The sequence below is a fragment of the Varanus komodoensis genome, unplaced genomic scaffold (genome assembly GCF_004798865.1).
Source record: "Varanus komodoensis strain SLA01 unplaced genomic scaffold, ASM479886v1 scaffold85, whole genome shotgun sequence".
Taxonomy (NCBI): domain Eukaryota; kingdom Metazoa; phylum Chordata; class Lepidosauria; order Squamata; family Varanidae; genus Varanus; species Varanus komodoensis.
Window position 1 is genome coordinate 2,431,483 of NW_025336543.1, and position 19,795 is coordinate 2,451,277.

General features: G+C 43.3%; 1 protein-coding gene across 1 annotated transcript in view; it reads left to right on the forward strand.

Annotated features, from left to right (window-relative positions):
• Positions 1 to 8,968: 8,968 nt before the first annotated feature.
• WASHC1 (WASH complex subunit 1) overlaps positions 8,969 to 19,795 on the forward strand; it is a 48,037-nt gene continuing 37,210 nt past the window's right edge. Inside the window, exon 1 of the mRNA XM_044417043.1 lies at positions 8,969 to 9,070. The gene's annotated coding sequence lies outside the window, so the exon portion shown is untranslated. The remainder of the gene's footprint in view (positions 9,071 to 19,795) is intronic.

Here is a 19,795-nt window from a genome sequence, read left to right on the forward strand (position 1 = left end):
AGGATGAAAAGGGAATGAAGGAGAACTTTGTCTAAGCCACCGAGTTCCCTGCAAGAAGAACAATGCTGGGTTATAAACACAGTGTGATAATGTAGCACTTCTATTCTCATTTCAAGGCCCATCACTGCCCCTGCCAGTTACGCACAGCTGAAGGCTTAGTTCTTTCTGCCTCATTTATTTATTCTGCAGCATCCTTGTCTTTTCCTTTAAGTGGGGGAAAAGAGCTTGGAAGGTTTTAAAGGACAGGCTGATCACCCACTTCCATTCTAAGATTGAACCTTTTGTGTTTTGCTCATGAAGGGGCTGGAACACTAACTGTTAACCGGTTGCCTTGAGGAGCTGAGAGGCTTTGCTTCCTGTCCCCAATAATACATGACATTTATGTGGTGCTCTGGAAAGACGGAAGCACAGTAATCCTTCAGCAGCCCTGAGAGCAAGGTCAGAAGGATTGCTCCCACAGTGAGTCCGGCAACAAAAAGTGGGCCACCCTCTCCTCCTGGTTCAGCTGGGCACCCAGTCAAGGCCTGCTCCAGTATCCTGCATAAGGTTTACAGTATAAGATGTAAGCTGACTATATCAAGAGAAGTCTCCTATTTTCCAGCTGACACTCAATATTCTACAGCTGCCGGCCATGCTCAGTTCTTCTCTCTCTCATTCTCCCTCTGTGTTTCCTTTCTTAGTTTTTTACAGATTTTTATATACTTCTGGAAAGCCCAGGATTCCCCCAAACATGCTGATACCTGTTTCTTCTTTCTCAGCTGCCCATTTGGGCTCCAAACCTACTAGCACTCACAAGCTGAGTTTGCTGTTGAAATGAGCAATGACGTTCCAGAGTTTGGGTGCATGGTTTGGATGAGAGGAGAGTGCACTGAGGCTCTATAGAGAGCTCATCATGGTAGTGATGAGATTTGAACTACGGACTTTTTGCTTCATTGCACAGCTGCTTTGGCCACTGTGCTATATTATTATAGGCCTAAAACAGGGCTGGTTTCACAACCGGGCCTAATCCTCCAGATCTCGTGGAATTGCTTCAGTGAACTGGCTCCTATAGTCTTGTGGGAAATAGATATTTTGCTCCTAACTTGCTTGCTTGCTAGTGCAGTATTTTTTTTCCAACCCAATCTTTTAAAAAATGTCTTCTTGCATCCTTTGGCTTGCTATTCCCGTGCAGGTTTCTTCCCTTTCTCCATGGGTCTACTCTGACTTGACAGAATCTTTTCTCTCTCTTAATGCTGCATTTCCTGAACTGGATTGAATTGGATTTTTATCTGAGGTAATTGCAAGCACTTCAGGAGATTTCCATCAGCCACTGAATAAATAAAAATGGATGAGAATAGATTGGATTATTGCTTCTTTCATCTGCTCCCTTCTTCTGGTTCTGAAAGGCTCTTACTCCCACACATAGAATTGGTTACAGTTTGTTGTCTTCTGGGCCTGGCCGACGCATGCAGCAGGTTAAGGAGACCGAATGGAGTCTGCTGCTTCGGATGGCATTTCTGAGAGCATTTCCCATTTTAAAACTTCTTGCAAACAGATAAGCAAGAGAACAGGGTAAGAGCAAGATCAGGAAGCCCAAGGTTACCATGTGAGACGCACAGGCACCGGCTGGGGGTAGGGTGGGCACGCATGAACTGCCAAAAGGGAGGAAGTGCATCACCAAAGAAGAGGACAAAGGAGGACACCAGTCTGCATAAAACTGTAGTCATTTATATAGAGATGCAAATTTAGAAATCTGTATTAAGTTTTCCACAGAAATAGAGAACATCTCACTGAAATGCAGAGGTCTGTCATCTGGTGATGTATGTGCCTTGTTCAGTCTGCTCTCCGCTGCTGTTGATGGCAATTTCAGGCCCAGTTCTTCCTTCTGATGGTTCTTTATCTTTGTTCTGGGTGGAATAGTCCTTCAAAATAGAGGACTGCCCTCTCATAAAAGGAGACATATACCACCACCCTACCTGGGGCCACAGTGCCCCAGCAAAGCCAACACAATCTTGTGCAACTGTTTGTTTGCTTGTTTGTTTTGGGTGCAGGTTGCTACTATTTCATACATAGGACATTCTTTTGTTCTGAAGGGCTGCCAAAGGACCTGCTTCTCTCTAAAGGCATCCAATTTCTGGGAAACTGTCTGTCTAAATCATAAAAACTGTTGCCCATCAACAGTTAGAACTCAGACATCAGATGGATAAGTGGGCACCCACCTGATCACAGTCCTCTACACTATGGCAAGCAGTAATGTATTTCTACTTAAATTGTAATAATTATTTCTAAATTTACACCTACACAAATTATATAGCTATGTTTTATGCCTAATGCTGTCTCCTCTCCTCCCCACCCCTTCTTGGCTTCTTCTTTGCCCTTCTATGTTTGGAGATTCATAAGTGGCCAACCTACCTCAAAGATACATGACTCTGTGGCCACCATTTTAATTTCCTTTGATATCGCCAAAGGAAGGGCCTCTCCACAACATTGCAGGAAATTAAAATGGTGGCTGCCTGCTGTGTCAGCTGATGGAATGCCTCCATGTCTGCTGAGAGTATCCGCCAATACAGGAGGGGGCTTTCTAGAGCAGGGACAGACAGAAACTGGACCTCACATGCTTTGGACTCCAGCTCCCTAGAGCTCCTGCCAGCATGGCCCATGGTGGGGATGCCAAGATTTAATTTCTGCCCACCCCTGGCCTAGAACCTGGCTGGCTAGAGTCTTTCTCATTTTCTGTTTGGACCTCTCAGAGGGGTGGGAGCAGAAGGGCCAATAGACCTGGGCCTCATATTCACCAAGGGCCTCAAAGTCAATGTGCAGGTCAAGAATTACCTGTTGTTCAACTATTGAGAGCCAGTGTGGTATAGTGGTTAAGAGTGCCGGCCTGGAGCTTGGGGGATCTGGGTTCCAGCCCCCAGTCAGCCATGGAGCTCACAGGATGACTTCGGGCCAGTCACAGACTCTCTGTCCAACCTAACTCTCACAGGATAAAACTGACTATATCACAACAAATGATGAATTTGCAGAGAAAAATGCTAGAAAACCACTTGTTACATCTTAAAAAGGAACATTTATTATGGATTTTTGCCCTGTATCTCTTTGTGGTAAAGGTACATTAAATTAAATGTAAATATTTAAAATAGAACAATTTATACAAACCTGTTTTGGCATTTTACCATTTGTAATGTGCCAGGAAGATTTGAAAAATTGAAGTAGCCCAGGCCTTTCTTGATTTCTGAGAGGGCTCCACATGAGCAAAGACTTACATGTTTGAATGTTTCCCCTCAGCAGTAAAGAGAAAAATCCATTCTTGAAAGGTTTCACAAAGTGAACTTCATTGAAAGGCCTGAAAGGTTCAGTGCTTACCCTAAGAGGGGCACATGTCCTTAAAAGGAGGCATACATTTGCTCTTGGCTATTGAAGCCAACATGTCAAGACTTCCATATATAAAGTCAAATTGCTTTCAGCTACTTTTTGCACATCAGACTTTGAAATTCCATGTGCCACAAATAATTTTTCTATTAATAATCCTCTACTGCCTGAACATTCATATAAATACATGCAGTGGGGGAGGAGCGAAGGAAATGTAAGAACAGCCCAGCCCAACCTGTGGAAGGACCTATAAAGAAACCAAGTTGACCTTCATAAGCTCAAATGCATTTTAATTGCCCAAGGAATCAAAAACGGGAGTTGGAGGGAGGAAGGAGCAAGCGTATGAGAGTGAGTCACCAGTTCCTCGCAGCTTCGTTTATTTGCTCTTTTTCAAGACTGTAACACAAAGAAGCGGAACCACAAAAGGAAGGAAAGGCAGAGAAGAGATACCGTGCTGCAGACTGCCATCCTCAAGATCAAATGAGAAATGATCAGTTCTAAGAATGCAAATGTGCTTACCTTTTCCAACAACAGTATATTACGCTCACATTAATATTATTTCACTACTGTTTGTGCTGAGAAAGCACACGATTAGCCTGTTCACAAATAGCCCACCATCGGTTATTTTATCTGTAGGCACTGTCTTATCATGCTAGGTACCCCCAGATGCCCAATATGCTGTATTATGCAGATCCAGGCAGCAGGAGTTGTTAGAGAGCAAGACAACCCTCAAACTGCCCATGGTTTGTCTTATTTAAAAGTTGTTTAACCCAGAAATCCTACTTGCTTGAGTTTGTATAACTCAGGAAGACATGACAAGTTGGGCACTCATAAGCATCACGCAAAAATAGCACCCAGCATGGCTCAGCATTCCCTCATGGGTTAAATCATCATGGATTGTCACATTGTGCAGTGCCTGCCTCTCTGGCTGTGAAGTTTTGCCTACCTTACTGAGCAAGACAGGTGGCCCTCCAAAGGTGGTTGGATCCAGCTCCCATCAGCTGCACCTGGGCCACACTGGCTGATGCTGATGGGAGTTGGAGTCCAACAATAGCTGGAGGGCCACAGGTTCTCCACCCTGTAGTACAGCCGCTCTACACACATGAGTCCTTTCCCCCACCCCCAAGGCAATAATCTCACTCAGTCTCTGGACTGTTTCTATCCTTCCCTTTCTGTTGATGTTATGATTAGGGTCTGGGACATGGAAGACCAATTGTAGCCCTCTGGATGTTTCGGTTCACATTCCTGTTCTTTCCATGACTGGCTTTGCTCCCACAGATTGATGGAAGCTATAGGTCAAAACGTCTGGAGTTCCAGAAGTTGCCCACTCCTGGTCTAGGATGAGGGAGAACAGGGTACAAATCCAAACTCAAATCTAAAATTGGTCACGTGCAGAGATAGACCAAGAATTTTGCTTCCATGTATGGGGCTGACAGGACTGGCCATTTAGTCTTTCCTCAACACTATCCAGCAGTCAGCATCCTCCACCACACCAGAATTCAGGTGATGGGGCCCATAGCTCTCTCCTTCAACCCTTTGCTGCCATCTCCCAGCATCTGCTCCCTGAGGCAACTGCTTCACTCTGTCTAATAGCAGAGCCAGCCCTGGTTGGGTGACGTGGGACAAATCCCCGCCTCTGAGCCTTGCTTATTTCACAGAGATGTTCTGAAGACAAGCTGGGAAATAAGGCCATTTACGATGCTTGAAGCAACTTCCCCAACTTGGGGTTGTCCAGATGTGGAGAATCCCTTAAAGGGAGGGGTGGGATTAAAAAAAGCTGATGCTGGTTCATGCAAGAAGTATTTTCAGTATGGGAACAAGTTCCAGGTAGGAAAGGGCATGAATCATAGGGTTTTGTTTGCTGAATATAAAAGCTCTGGGAAGGCATATATACCGGGCTATGTATACCAGCCTTCCCAATCTGAATCCTTCCTGATGTTTTGGACTTCAACTCCCAGCATTCCTGACTACTGTCCATGCTGGCTAGAGATAATGGGAGCTGAAGTCTAAAGAGAGAGAGAGAGACAGCTGTAGGGGAGGTGAAGATTTCCACATGGCATGGTTAATTTGGGTAATTAATCCGTAAGAAAATACTTCTTTGTCTTTCTGGAACTGTGGTGTCCAGAAAATAAAATTGTATTGCCTATTACTCTCACCAGACCTGACTTGTTGCAGTTTAATCCCACCTAAAATGGCATGAGCTATGACATAAATTTATTATTCATTAGTACCTCAGTCTAAATCTTTTTCAGAGGTGAAACTGCCAAGCCAATTATTGGCTATTGCACATTCAAGTATCTTGTTCTTTTAAAGTGTAACACAAATTGTCCTTGATAAATTAAATTATGTTGCTATTGGTTCAGTGCTTCAGTTTATTGATATCATTTTGAGTTATGCTTGAAATAACATTTCCTTAATGAAAAATGACCAACTTCAACCACAAATTGAAACTATGCTGCAAGACAGTATAGCTAGTGAGACCAGCCGTCAAGTTTTGAGAGCTCTACCATTTACAGTTTAGGCAACAGGTTGTCCAGAGATGCATTTTAATGCAGAATTCTCATGAACAGACATAAAATAATGGCCTGGTCTGCATTCTTCTGTGCAGGCAAGCATTATTAAACTCATAACAGAAACAGCAAATGCTACAATACAAATGATGTTATCAGAAAGTAGAAGCAGGAAAGATTATATTGTTCAACACTGCAGTAAACCCCCTTCCATCACAAAGCAATCTCACCTATTCTGATTAGTGATACTGATGTTGTTACTATATGTATCATTATTATTTTATCAGCAGCAGCAATATTTGGAAAAAAATCTGTAAAAGGTATGGAAATACAGGTCTCTAGCAGGATGACTTTCCATTGATCAATCCCTAATGGCCTGGTCCAGCCAAGGCATCTCATTTTAGATTTGAGGACACTTAGGAAGATACAAACCATCAGTATCAAAGATAGTAAACACTTGATTGAATACAGTGATGAAATAAGGAGACAGAATATAAACAAGCAAAAGAGAGCTTGCATTCCCCTTGGCTGGGGCCATATTGTTTCGTTGAATAGGCCAGGGGATGCTCCAAGAGCCTCCCAAGTTGCCTGAGTGATCCATCAATTCTTTTCCCTAGGCTAAGAACGAAAGACCGCACCTCAAGCAATTTCAAGGTCCATCAGTATGCACAGGGTCCAACCCCAATGCCTACGAGACGGTGGGGGTTGAAACTGCATCAGTCAAGGAGGTTGTTTTAGTCCTCATGGCCAAAAGCAGCCCTCACCTGCAGAAATATAACAGAAGGCAGCGCCAAAGCCGTTATCTCTGCTGCTCTTCCAAACGTGCTGAAGACCATGCAGTTTTACCATGCTCCAGACAACTAACCTGGCTTTTGGATGCTGGGAAAGTTCAGGACTCTACCTGTTCTGAATAGCCTCACCATTCTTCCATTCCCTATCCCCAAGCAGCGTGTCGTGAAGCCAGCCAGCTGGCTAATGATTAGGAATGCTGGGGAGTGTAGTCCAACACCTCTGGAGGCACCAAGTCAGGAAGGCAGATGTCATTGAGCCTTTGCCCATAAAGCTTATGACCTGGGGAAAGGAGACCTTTGGCAGCTGCACAGCAATCAGAGGGCAGCATGGAAAGCTTTCAGCAGCGCTGGTGACTTCCATCCACAGCCTACTTCCAGCTGCACACCTGCTCGATTACCTTTGTTCCCCTTCTCCAATTTACCTGAAATATTAGTGTGGTGGTGGAACCAGCATCCAGGTTCATACAGCAGGAGACACCACAGTGATTTTTACCCTAGTGGGCCTATTGTGTTATGGATATCTAGTTTCAGAATTTCAGCACAGTATGTTTTGTTTCTGGAAACCACAGAAAGAAACAATGGTCTCTTGCATGTTTTCCATGCTTCACTCTGTCTTCTTGTGACATCCAGATCCAGGAGCTCCATTTGTCCCATTCATGGTGGTGAGTCCTGCAGAAAGAGTAGCAACAGAAGGGGCCACTCTAGGCATCCAGTCTCTATTACCCACAGCCGTCTTTCTGCAGAAAGTAAACCCATTGAGAGAAAAGGGGTAATTGCAGCTAAAGTGTTTATTTTAACCTTAGAAAAAGTTGTGGGCTGGATTGGCTAGGAAGTATTAAAAAGGAGGACGTACAAGCAGGAGGAGGAAGAGAGAGAACCTATCTTGAAGTCTAAGCAAAGGTATCTGAGGTCCACGAGGAACAATGCAATGCAGAAGGAGATTTTGCTTGGAGGGGTTGTTGGGATGTGTGGTGAGAGTGGGAGAACAGAGTGTGTAGCATAGAAACTATGTGCACATCTAGCTGGTAAGTCAAGGCAAAAAAGTGCCAGCTATGGCAAACCTGCAACGTTGCATTGCATGCCGTGAGGAATCTCACCAATGCACAGTGGGACGATCACTTCCTAAGATTTTTAAACTATACTTCCTGTACTTGTATTTATGCAACCTAAGATTGTATTTGCCTTTTTTGCAGCTACATCATACTGCGGACTCATATCAGCTTGTGATCAGCCACAACTCCAAGATCCTTTTCGCACAAATAATTGCCAAGTGAGGTATCCTGTGCATATTTTTGTCTTGGTCATAAATTAAGAAATTTGCACTTTGTTACATTTTATCTTTTGTCCAGTCTTCACATTTATCAGCATTGTCATGATTTTTGTTTCTCTTTTCTAAGGTATTAGCTATCCCACACTTTTTTGTGTCATGTGCAAGCCTGATAAGCATTCCATCCTCTCTTCAATTCCGCTTCCTGTTTTTCTTCCTATGATGGATTCCTGCTTATCACTGTTCTGAGTTCATTAAAATCAACTTTCCTGGAGCACAGGGAAGTTTAGGAAGATTTTTTCATGGTCCTTCACTGTCAGCTGATTGGCATGCTTCCTTGGTTGTTTCAAAAGTGATATTGAAAACTGGATCATTTTGCATTAAGCAAATTCATCTGAATGTTCAATTATACTGAATGCAAGTGCCTAGCCTATTACAGAACCTGAAGATGTTTCAAAGTACTGACCTTATCAGCCTAAAATTTCAGGTATATCCCCAATTGCATGTACTATTAGGAATAAAAGAAGCATTTTCCGGGCACTCTCTCGAATATTAGCATCTGCATATTTCAAAAGAAAAACAAAGGCTTCCCTGCTGTTTTCCTAAAACTTATGTAATAATTGTACGTGTGTAAAAAAGCAAAAATGAAGCAAAGAAAATATAAGGAGGCGTGGTCCCCCCAGCTCAATCTCCAGAGATTTGTGAGTTTTAAATGGAGAAGACTCATAACACAATAATACATACTTGCCTGGGAGTAAGTTCCACTGAACTCGATGGGAATTAATGCGGAATAGATATGCATAGGATTGCACAGGACTCCCTTGTCTTGAGCATAAAAAGGTTATCGTTCTCCACATGGAAACCCGAATTATCCTTAGGAACTATGACTGCAAATTTGTTAGAATATTTATATTAATAAGGCAGGATGCACACAAATTGCACAACACGCATCCAAAAAATTATCTTTACTGAGAACGCATTAAAAAAGAGCTGCCAATGTAAGGGCGGAAGTGAGGTTCGTAGGGAAGGGGCCGAGACGCCTTGTACGGGCGGAAGTGAGTAGTAGCGTGGGCGGAAGTGTTCTGCGAGAGTGGAGTTGGTCTCTCTCCTCGGTTGCTAGGAGGGGGCCTGGCCCAGGTTCCCCGGTCCAGGTGAGCAACGGGGAGGGGCTTTTACGTTCGGCTTCTCCGCGTGGCGTCGTCGCCCTTCAGCAGCTCACGAGAACCAGAGCGGTGGCTCCGGGCTCCCGGTGGGATGGGCTTGCCGGTCTGTTTTTATCGGAGGGGCTGTCAGGGCCACGGCCACGGCGGGGCAAGGAAAGTTACTTGCGGGGAGTCACCTGAGGGTAAAACCCGAGGTGTGGGGCTGCCATGGGCGAAGGTTTCGATGCGGCGTACGTGTTTATGTGTACTAATTAATTGCCTGTTTTAACTGTTTTAATCCTAATTGTTCTTTTGCTACATTTATATCCCTTCTTTCCTCCAAGGAGTCCAAGGGGACTTGCATAAACCTCTTCCATATTATCCTCACAACAACCTATTGAGGTAGGCTAGGCCGAGAGTCATTGATTGGCACTAAACTGGTGAAATGTATGGCCAAGTAGGGACTAGAAAAGGCATTCTAAATTTACCTTAAATTGGTAAAATGAAAGTGGAGTTTTGTAACCTTACAAATCTGCTGGAGGGAAAAAGAGGAAATGCATGATCCCCAGTCTCATTCATGGAAACAATATGCTAGTGTTCTAGCCTGATGCAGGCACAGAAGCTGCCTTATGGGAAGCAAGATATTTAGTCTACTAAACCTGTGTACTCAGGTGGCAGTTCTCTGAACAGTTGCTGAATAGACTGTGGGAAATGTGATTTTCATGGGGAGAAAATGGGTAATCATACAATGAACCTTTGCAATCATGCTCACACAAGCCTACTGTTTAGTTCCTTGCCAATTTGTATGGAGCTGAATTTGCATGGGGTGGGGAGGGCTTCTTTTCACCTGCAGTCCTGCATAGGCATCTGTACTGACTTAATTGAAAGCTTTCAAGGGGCACATGGAGCCTATGTGCTGCTTACACGTTCTCAGAAATCTCAGACAGTGGTCTTTCATTGCTTTGCTTCCTGAGAGGCAGGAACTGTGTCTTGCACCTTTCTCTTCTTAAAACATGTTTTTCCTCACTGAGCAATGGTCCTGGAACAATCCATTTGTGCAAAAGCTGAGCTGTTGACCTTTCCAAGTTATTTCAGGCTGCAGGATGTCTCAGTCTAAGAAGGCATTGGGACTGCTATAAATTAATTTCACTCTTATTTTTATAAAGTCTCTTAACAATAAAGGGGATTTTCGTTTATTAGGGAAAGTTCTCTGGAGACTGGAGTGGGCCTTCTTGATGTGCACAGTTTTTAAAGGTGGTATGAATGCCTTCTCCTGCCTGCTTGCCTATCTGATTTCTGACTGATTTTTTGCTACACTGGCTTCTGCTGTATCTGTAGCTAGTTGAGTATCCCTGTTTTGATGGGTATTTTTGTCCCGCCCTCAAATCCACATAAGCACAGTGTCAGTATTCATCCCCTTGCTTCCTTTAACCTGCCTTTCCTTGTGTTTAAGGTAAGAATGAGTGTTGCCAAACAAGGTTTCATCTCAGGAAAAGTTGACTTATTTTAAAAATGGTTTCTTACCAAGGATTCTGGTTTGGACCTCTTTCTTAAAACAAAGAAAAAACTGTAGTTGTCCCGAGAGGAAGGCTTATGTAGCCTTGAGAGTGGAGTGTAACAGCACATTTGAGAACTACTTCTGGCCATCTGGCAGTGCATCTGAAAGGATAAACATCTCAGTCCCAGAAAGAGAATTTAATGTAATGTGAAAGATTAAGGTGTTAGTACTTGGAGATGGTCAGAGAACCATATATTCTGTGTTTCTCAGGCTTGCAGCCCCGATTATGATTGACTGGAACTCCCATAAACCTCAGTCTGAAGTCAGGATGATGGGAGATGTATTCTAAGAGCCTCAGTTGATTTGGGTTTGGGAAATACTATTAACTTTTGGACTTGATCTACATGAATATTTTTTACAAGATAAAGATAGCCTCTGTAACACTATATCTTATGGGCATTTAACATAGCTGAAAAATTGCAGAGCTATTGAATAGTCTTGCTTGCATAAATACAGGTTTATGAAGATATTGGTATTTTTGGTAGATTTATTACATCTCAAGATCATCCAATAATCAAAGCTTTTTCAAGGATCCCCCAAACCCCCTAAAATACAAAATATGATATAAAACCTCTATAAGTTTAATACAAAATAAAACCAGTTTTACACCCTCCACTGAACATGATTATATGTCCCAAGGCCATTAAAAACAAATCTATGATACAAAGAGGGCTTGAATGTATTCCAGAATCTTCTGTTATGTTGTGCAATGTATAAGCCACATTCATGATATCATAGAATAGTAGAGTTGAAAGGGCCAAGAAGACCATTGAGTCCAATCTCTTGCTGTTGCAGGTCACCAGTTTACAACATCCCACTCAAAGGACTGACCAGTTTCTTTTTTAATGTCTCCACTGTGGGAGAGCCCACAACCTCTCAAGGCAGCTGGGTTCACTGTCATATTGCTCTGACAGTGAGGAAACCTTTCCTGATATCTAGCCTGAATCTGGGCTGTCTCTACTTGACTTGATTATTTTGTGTCCTACACTCTGGTATCAGTGAGAAGAGATCTTGACCTTCCTCTTTGTGATAACCTTTGAGGTACTTATAGAGTGGTATCATGCCCCCCCCTCCCCAGTCTTCTCTTCTCAAGGCTGAACATGCCTAGTTCTCTCAGTCTGTCCTCACAGGGCAGTGTTTCCAAACCCTGGATCATGTTTGTTGCCTTCCTCTGGACCCTTTCTGATTTTCCTTTGTCTTCCTTAAATCTTGGTGCCCAGGACTGGACACAGTATTTCAGATGAGGTCTGACTACTGAGAGGTATAGGGGAACTAGTACTTTCTATAATTTGGAAGTGATATTTCTACCAATGCATCCCAAAATAGCATTTGCCTTTTTTTGCAGCCATATCACATTGTTGGCTCATATTCAGCTTGTGCTCTACAACAGTTCCAAGATCCAACAATTGCACTATTGTTGAGTCATGTATTCCTCATCTTGCATTTGGTTTCTTTTTCTTAGGTGCAGAACTTGGAATTTGCCCCTATTGAATTTAATTCTTTTGTTTTCAGCCCAGTATATTCCAGCTTATCAACATCAGTTTGAATCTGCTCTCTGTCTTCCAACTATCCACCCAGTTTTGTGTCATCTGCATATCTGATAATCATTCCCTGAACTTCTTCACCCAAATTATTAATGAAAAAATATAGAGGAGCACTGGGCCCAGTACTGAACCCTGCAGTACCCCACTCGTGACCTCTTCGCAGTTTGAGAAGGTGCTATTGATGAGCATTCTTTGAGTCCAATTCTATAGCCAACTGTGCATCTACCTGATAGTTGTTTCACCCAGCCCACTTTTTGCTAGTTTGCTAATCAGGATATCATGGGGCATCTTGCTGAAGTCAAGATAGATTATGTATTCCCTCAGTCTACTGGGAGGTTACCCAGCCAAAAAATGAAATCAGATAAGACTGGCAGGATTTGTTCTTGAGAAATCCATGTTGGCTTCTAGTAAACACTGTATTGTTCTCAAAGTGTTTGCAAATTGACTGCTTTATAATCTGCTCCAGAATTTGCTCAGGGATTGATGTCAGAATGACTCAGTTGGACCTACATCTGAGTATAGAATTGCACAGTAAAGAAAGTTGCTGTCCTTATTTAGGGCTTTATGTATACTATTAATCATTCTTTCCCAGTTTGTCCAAGCAGGTCAAATCTGCTCCAACATATCTTGTGACTCTTGCTTTAATTTGTGCTCAGTGTATTGTTTGGCCTCTGGGCCTTGCTCTGTGAAAACTGCTCCAACCCCATTCTCTCTCCATCCATCATTTGCCCTATATAAACCTACCCACTGATGCTACCATTGCATACATCTGATGAAGAGAGTCCACATTAACTTCATGGCACTGGCCTGGCTTTCCTAGAACACTAAGCCACCATGGTTTAATCGACCCACAAGGCTTTACAGCAGACCTGGGCATTGTACGGCCCCCCGCGGGCCACATCCGGCCCGATGGCTGACCCTGACTGGCCCGCATGAGGTCACTGGCAAATTAAAACTCAATGTAAATATATATCATGATAATATAGATGCAAGCAATACAACTGCACTACTTTTATTTTGAAGGATCTGCTAAATTGAATTGAATTTATTGCTTTTCATGTAATGTTAATGTTAATGATTTTGTGAATATTCATTAAATAGTGTTGTTCTGTGCTCCACATTTTCATTGTATTATTGTAATGTTTCATTTACTGTTTTTATAGAGATATATATTGAGCAGAGTTGTAAGTGTATTGGTCCGGCCCTTAACTGTCAAAGTTTCTCATGTGGCCCCATAGGAAAATTAATTGCCCACCCCTGCTTTACAGTGAGCTCTGGCCAGCATTTTAAACAAGCAAGTAGAGGTGGGTGGGTGTTGTGGCTTGTTGTGTCATGTGCGTCCAGACAGCATAGGCTACATGAGGGTTAAACAACATGCTGTGAAGCCACATGGTTCAATTAACCCACGGTGGTTTAGTGTTATATGCAAACTGTCCCAATCTCACTTTAAGTCAATGTTTCTCAAATACTTTGAAATGAAACCCACCTGTAAACTTACTGATCATGTTGAGGTGCTCTTTAAATTAATTCCAGCTTGGAAGCTCTCCATTTCCCCTCTATAATTGAAAGCACAGTATTCCATAAGATTAGATTTTCTTATTGTTAATGTGTATACAAGTATAGATTTATGTAGAGGAGCTTTTCCCAACCTGGTGCCCACTAGAGGTTTTGGGCTTCACTTTCTAGCTAGTCTGGTCAGTGGCTGGGCATGCTGGAATTATCCAAAATATCAGGAAGGCTGTTATGGGCAATACATTTTTGGACAAAAATTAAACATGAATAGAAGAAGCAATAGAAGTACTATAGAAGCAAACAAGTGAGCCTTTCTAAAAGGGGGTGCACAACAGTAATGATGAAGTGTTGATGTGGAAGTGGGGTGGAGGATAGGCCACTGAAAACAGAACTGTCTCCATGGGGTAGCCCACCCAGGATCATCTCACTTGGTGATACCCACCCAAAGAAACCCTGCTCTGCACACAGTAACTTCTGCAGCAGACTAGCATGACTACCTCTCTGGAATGTCTTATTCACCCTTTGTTTTGTTAGGCTGACAGTGGGGACTGGGGGGGGGGGGCAGTAAGCACACTGCATTCAGAATGCATTTCTCAGAAGAAAGCTGTGGGAGGTACATGGCTTGGTCTTAATTGCCTCATCTTGAAGTAGATAGAAGCAGTCTCTCTTGAGAAGCTTTGAGGCATTAGAAGAAGCTGCAGGATGCTGGCTAGTTCTCTCCTTATTACCCTGTTCTCCTGTTGGTGTCTGATTAATATTCATCTGTATACAGAGTACTTGCAGTTAAACCTGGTGATTGATCCAGAGGATGACTAAGCTTTGCAAGATCCGGCAGCATTTTGGCTGAGATCTTCTGTTTTCATGTTTTGTTAAATCCTCTCTTCCTGCTTCATGTTGAAATTATTTTTCAAAGACAATTCTACTGTTCCGTTTGCTGTTTTACTGACTTGTAAATAGCTACTTACTAGACACCTGTGACAAATAAGAAACTTCTCCATGCAGCAGGTTTTATGAATTTTCTTTTGCACTGTTGCTGTGCCATCAGTGACATAAGTGTTTGTGGGAGTTAATTAAAATCTGGTCACTTTTGTTAACATAGACCATTTCCAAACTACAAAATATATCGTGAGGTATTTATCTGTAGAGAATCCTGTGAGAGAGACAGACTGTTCTCATTTTAGAGGTGGAAAATAGTGACTTGCCTAAGGCTAGCCTCTGCATTAGCAGCCCAGATGAGAACTGAATCTAGCTCTCTTGCAACTCTTTTGAGTGATGACCTCAGCTGCTAAAACCTGTTTTTGAATTTGGAACTCACAGTTAGTGCTCAGAATGCTTTCCATTATACCTTTTCTTAGCAATTCATTCAAGCGCTGTGCAAGTGTGTAAGCCCACATGAATTATTCTTACCATGTTGTAGGTGTAGGGCTGAAGCTGAGACATAATGGCTTGCCTGAGGCTGTGGCAGAGGCAAGAACTGAACCTAGGGCTTACCCAAGAAGAGCCCTGCTGGATCACACCAAAGGTCTATTTACCTGCTTCAGCATCCTGTTTCCTACAGTGGCCAACCAGATGTCCATGGAAATCCCAAAATGTGGCATTAGGGCAATAGTCCTTTCCTGCATTGTTTTCCTGCAAGTGTTGCTAAAATATATATTTAGTTGCTATATTTGTAGCTTGCTTCTCTTCCTTAGTCTCCCAGTTTGGCACTGTCCAGACCTAGACTGGCTTGGGTTTGGCAAGGTGGTTGCATTATTTGCCCTAAGAGTGTGCCTACCTTGTGATGCCTTTTCTATGGTCTCTGTGAGGCAGACTCTCTGGTTCTCAGCTGAATTTTTTCAGCCACTACACAGATCTTGGAATAACATTACTAACAGCTGAACCGGGTAGATGAATTTTGCAGTGTGAGCTCTGGAGTTTCCATATCAAACTGTCTTGCCCACTTCTTATTACTGATGTTCATAAAGTAAATGTAAGTGTTGTGATGAATGCCTTTGTGATGAGGGAAATTCTTCCCCTCTCAAAATAAAAAATGACCCTGCAAACTGTTAATAACATCTGCAATGGTGTTAAAAATTTAGCTGTGTGTTCAGAGGGGGACTGCTGGAAGGCAGAAGTGCTGTGAGAAATGCTGATTTAAAAAATCCATATCAGCAGAGGTGGGCACAGCAAATGTTTTCTGTGCTGACCCAAACACCTGCGGTGATGAGAGTTTTGTAATGGATGTGAAATGCTGAGAAGCTAAACAATGCCCTAAAGAGGCAAGTTTAATATTGCATCTTAAGAGTCCTTGAGATAAGTGGTTTCTGTTAGAGGCAAAATAAAAATCTGTCCACCAGCTCTGCAGTAACTCTGAAAGAGGATCACTTCTGTGAGTAGTTATATCTCTACTAGCAGCCCTTGCAATATGGAAAAGTCTCGATAGTGGCCACATACTTCCAGTGCTGTTTCCTATATCAGCGCTCTTTGCTATTTCTCAAGCAGGAACAACTTTCACTCAAGGGACTTTCACTTGGAAGCCTTTCCTGAGCACCTCCAGCACTCAACTGGGATGCAGGCCTTTGGAGAGTCCTTTTTAATCTACCCTCCCTACATCATCCACGCAAGGTGTTTTCAGTCAGCCACTGAGTAACAAGACAGTAAAATTCTGGCAGGCTCACTTGATCTTTGGATTGGGCTGGATCTTGGTCATCAGATGACCAAGAATGCTCTGTTCAGTACTTCCGAATCTCCTAGCCAGGTCCATATTACTCCCTCAGCATCAACTGAGTGCACATTAGAATCAATCCTGTAGCTCTTGGCCTCTTGGGTTCCTTCCCTGCCACAGCTAACTGATTCCCAGTGCATTCTCCTGCCCCTCACCTTACAGCTGTTGTCTTCTCATGCAGCCAGCCCACTGCTAAAGCCGACAACAAGGCCAACCTAAACAGCCCCTGCTGAGTGTGAGCAGCTATTTCCAAAAGTAGGTCAAGGAGATGAAGAGCCTCATTTGAGATGATTAAGATCCATCACTAGACCTTGGGCCTCGCAGTGAAGAAAAGTTACCTTGTACATTAATAGCCAGCTCATTCTGTACTGAACTTTATGTGGCCAACGTGGCATCATCCACATGCAGGTTGGAGGTGTTGGCAAGCTCAGGGGGACCCCAAGGTGTTCAACAGTACAAATAAGTTTAAGCATGAGTTCTTCAACTCCCAAATGAGTGTGCTTAGTGGCCACAGAGTGTGGAGGTGGTGAATGGAATGATGTATGCTGGGAAAGGGCATAAACACTTGACCAGGAAGCCTGAACTTGAACATTCCAGCTCATAATATTTTGTAGCTTACTGTATAGCAGAATTTTTCCACTCATCTACCCCCATTCAGAGGCCTTGCCCCTGCAATTCTCTTGTCCCTGCAATGAACTTCCACAACCCACAGTGTGACTGCCCTTTTAGGTGAGTCTCCTGCTGTCGCCGCCGCCTTCTCCTCCTCCGCCTCCTCCTCCTTGCTGCTTGTCTCTCTCATCCTGCCATGGACAAGAATATTCTTACATAGGTTGCTGTTCTCACTCACTCTAAGAGGCATGGGCAAACAATGTAGAGTATTCCCTGGAATATCTTTTACCTTGTACATTGTCCTACTGTCCAGAGATAGGAGGCCCGGATGGTAGTAAGTCATGTGGAGGAAGCCCTCATGGTTGGTTAGGTGCCTGCACGACCCTTGTGGAGGCCCAATCCCCTCTTTTCCCTGTGGATTCTTGGGAGTATCATCCCCACCTTTGAATATAGGGCACCAGTAACTAGAACAGCCAGCAAGGGCACCTGCAATTTGTCCATCACCTTTTGTGCCTGTTACAGAACTTTTCTTGTAAAAGAGCTATTTGATCTGCATGGACCTGCATTCCAGTGGAGCAAAGCTCAAGGAACCAAGATTCAAGGTGGATGCCAGGAAGTACTTCCTGATGGTTAGGACCCCGAGGGTATGAAATGGGCTTCCATGGGAGGTGGTTGAAGCCCCATCAGTGAGGGTGTATCAGGATAGACTGGACATGCACATGGTAGGCATGTCATAAGCGGAGCCGGCTGGAGCCGGGGCTCAGATTAGATGACTCAGGAGGGCCCTTCTGACTTGCTCTGTTTCTATATTTCTATCTCATTTTACCTACATTGCTTCCATAAAGCTGTTGGGGAAAAGAACAGTGAAGAGGTTGGTGTGTGCCCAAGAAAACCTTTTGCCACCCTGATGTGAAAATCAGAGACAAGTTTCTTTTCTTTCTCACCCCATCCTGCAATTCATGGCCAGGATATTAGCTACCCTGTTCAATAAGACTAGGAAATCCTTTGTCTGAAAAAGCCTTTCTGAGGCTGAGCTTCCAGTAGGGGCTTCCTTCACTGAATGGTCACTTTGGTATTACTGATAGACTTGGAGAAGTAGCCGTCTTAAATGCCTCTGAGTCCAATGATCTAGCAAAAGGATGGTCTCGTTTTGTCCTCTTTTTGCAGCTGGAGTATGAGAGGATCCCTCCTGTGGACTTGCATATGTTGCCTCTTGCAGAATAGGCTGGCCTTGCAGAGAATATGAGTGGGGGAAGCAGAGCGGCACACTTGACTTAGGCAGAAAGCCAACATTTCACTCTGAGTACTAGTGTTCCCATCCATACATGTGTGCAGCTGAAATACAGCAGATGTGAGGATGCTAAGCAGAGTTAAAAGAGTGCCTGATTTGAAAGGGCATCCAGAGTGTAAGAAAGGGGAATTTAGAATACAGGAGAGAGGTTTTAAGAGACCTAGAGACAAAGCAGAAGGGAAATAGTGCAAGAGTACTTCGCCCTAGGGCGCCTTCTCTTCATTTGGCCCTTCTGCAAATGAAATATGAATTCCTTTGCAAAATCCTGCTGCTGTGGCTGCAGTCAGGTAGGCTTATGCTCTGGAGAGTTGGTTTCAGACAAACCAGCAGTGCAGATATTTTAAGTGTTAGATGAGGCTCTGTTGGGTGACTAGAACTGCTACATCACTAAGGAACGGAGGAAATCCCAAAGCAGCAGTTAGGATGAGGAAAGAATGCATTTGATGGTTGTGGTGGTCCACAGAGACCTCATGCAAGATGTCTTCAGCCACAGGTCTAAGTCTTTTGTTGGAATGAGGATCAGAGCCAGAGGATTTCTGTCCCTGAGATGAACTCTATAGGACAGATCACAGTAAAGCACTTTCTGAAACCATTTTCCAAGCTTGGTCTACTACATCTCTTGCATATAAATCCCCATTGCTAAACCCTGTTGCTTGGGCTAATTTGTTCCTGTTTCCTTATTAACATTGATTGCTCCAGCTCCTTTGTGTAGCTTTATACTTGTCGGCCGATTTCCCTGGTTACATCAAATCTGTTCTGCTCTACTGCGGTTTCACAGCCTTTGGCAAGTTTGCTTTCGCAGCTGGCTTTGCTGCTGCCACCGAGCCTAACTTTGCTTGTGCTTCTGTATGTCTTCAGAACATACTAGAAGCTGCCTTCTCTCCCTCAATTTTTTAGCTTCAATTCCCTCTTCCCCCTTCTGTTTTGTTTATTTTCTTCGGAAATGCAAGTGTTCTTTTATTTGTAAAAACCCACTGGTTACTTAAATAACTTTAGAAACCATGTGAGTCATAAGCCATGGGACAATAGTATTGTGTTTGAAAAATGCAAGTGTCATATGTATTTATATATTTCCCATCCACACAAAGTTTTTTGAGGCTCGGCATTCTTGCTCTCATGTCAGAGAAATGTTTTTAAAGCTTTGTGATATTCTGTTCTGTTATACATTAGCTTGTCATAGAATGGTAGAAAGATCACACTTTTATCTTCTTTTCATTGCCCTAACTCCTTTAAAAGCATCCTTTTGCTGAGGAACATGGGCAGTAGGGTGCTGTTGCACTCCTGTCCTGGCTGTGGCTTTCCCATGGGCAGCTGGTTGGTCATGGTGTGAACAGGGTTTTGCACTAGATGGACCCTTGGTTCACTGCTACAACATCTAAACTATCAGTGGAAGTAGGAAAAACTTCAGGTAGTGTTAGTCTTGATGTGATATTCTCACCTTCCTCCTTTAACCATAACTGTTTATCACCTACCCCTCCTTTTTTTAAGGACAATTTTAGCTCCGAAATAACTAATG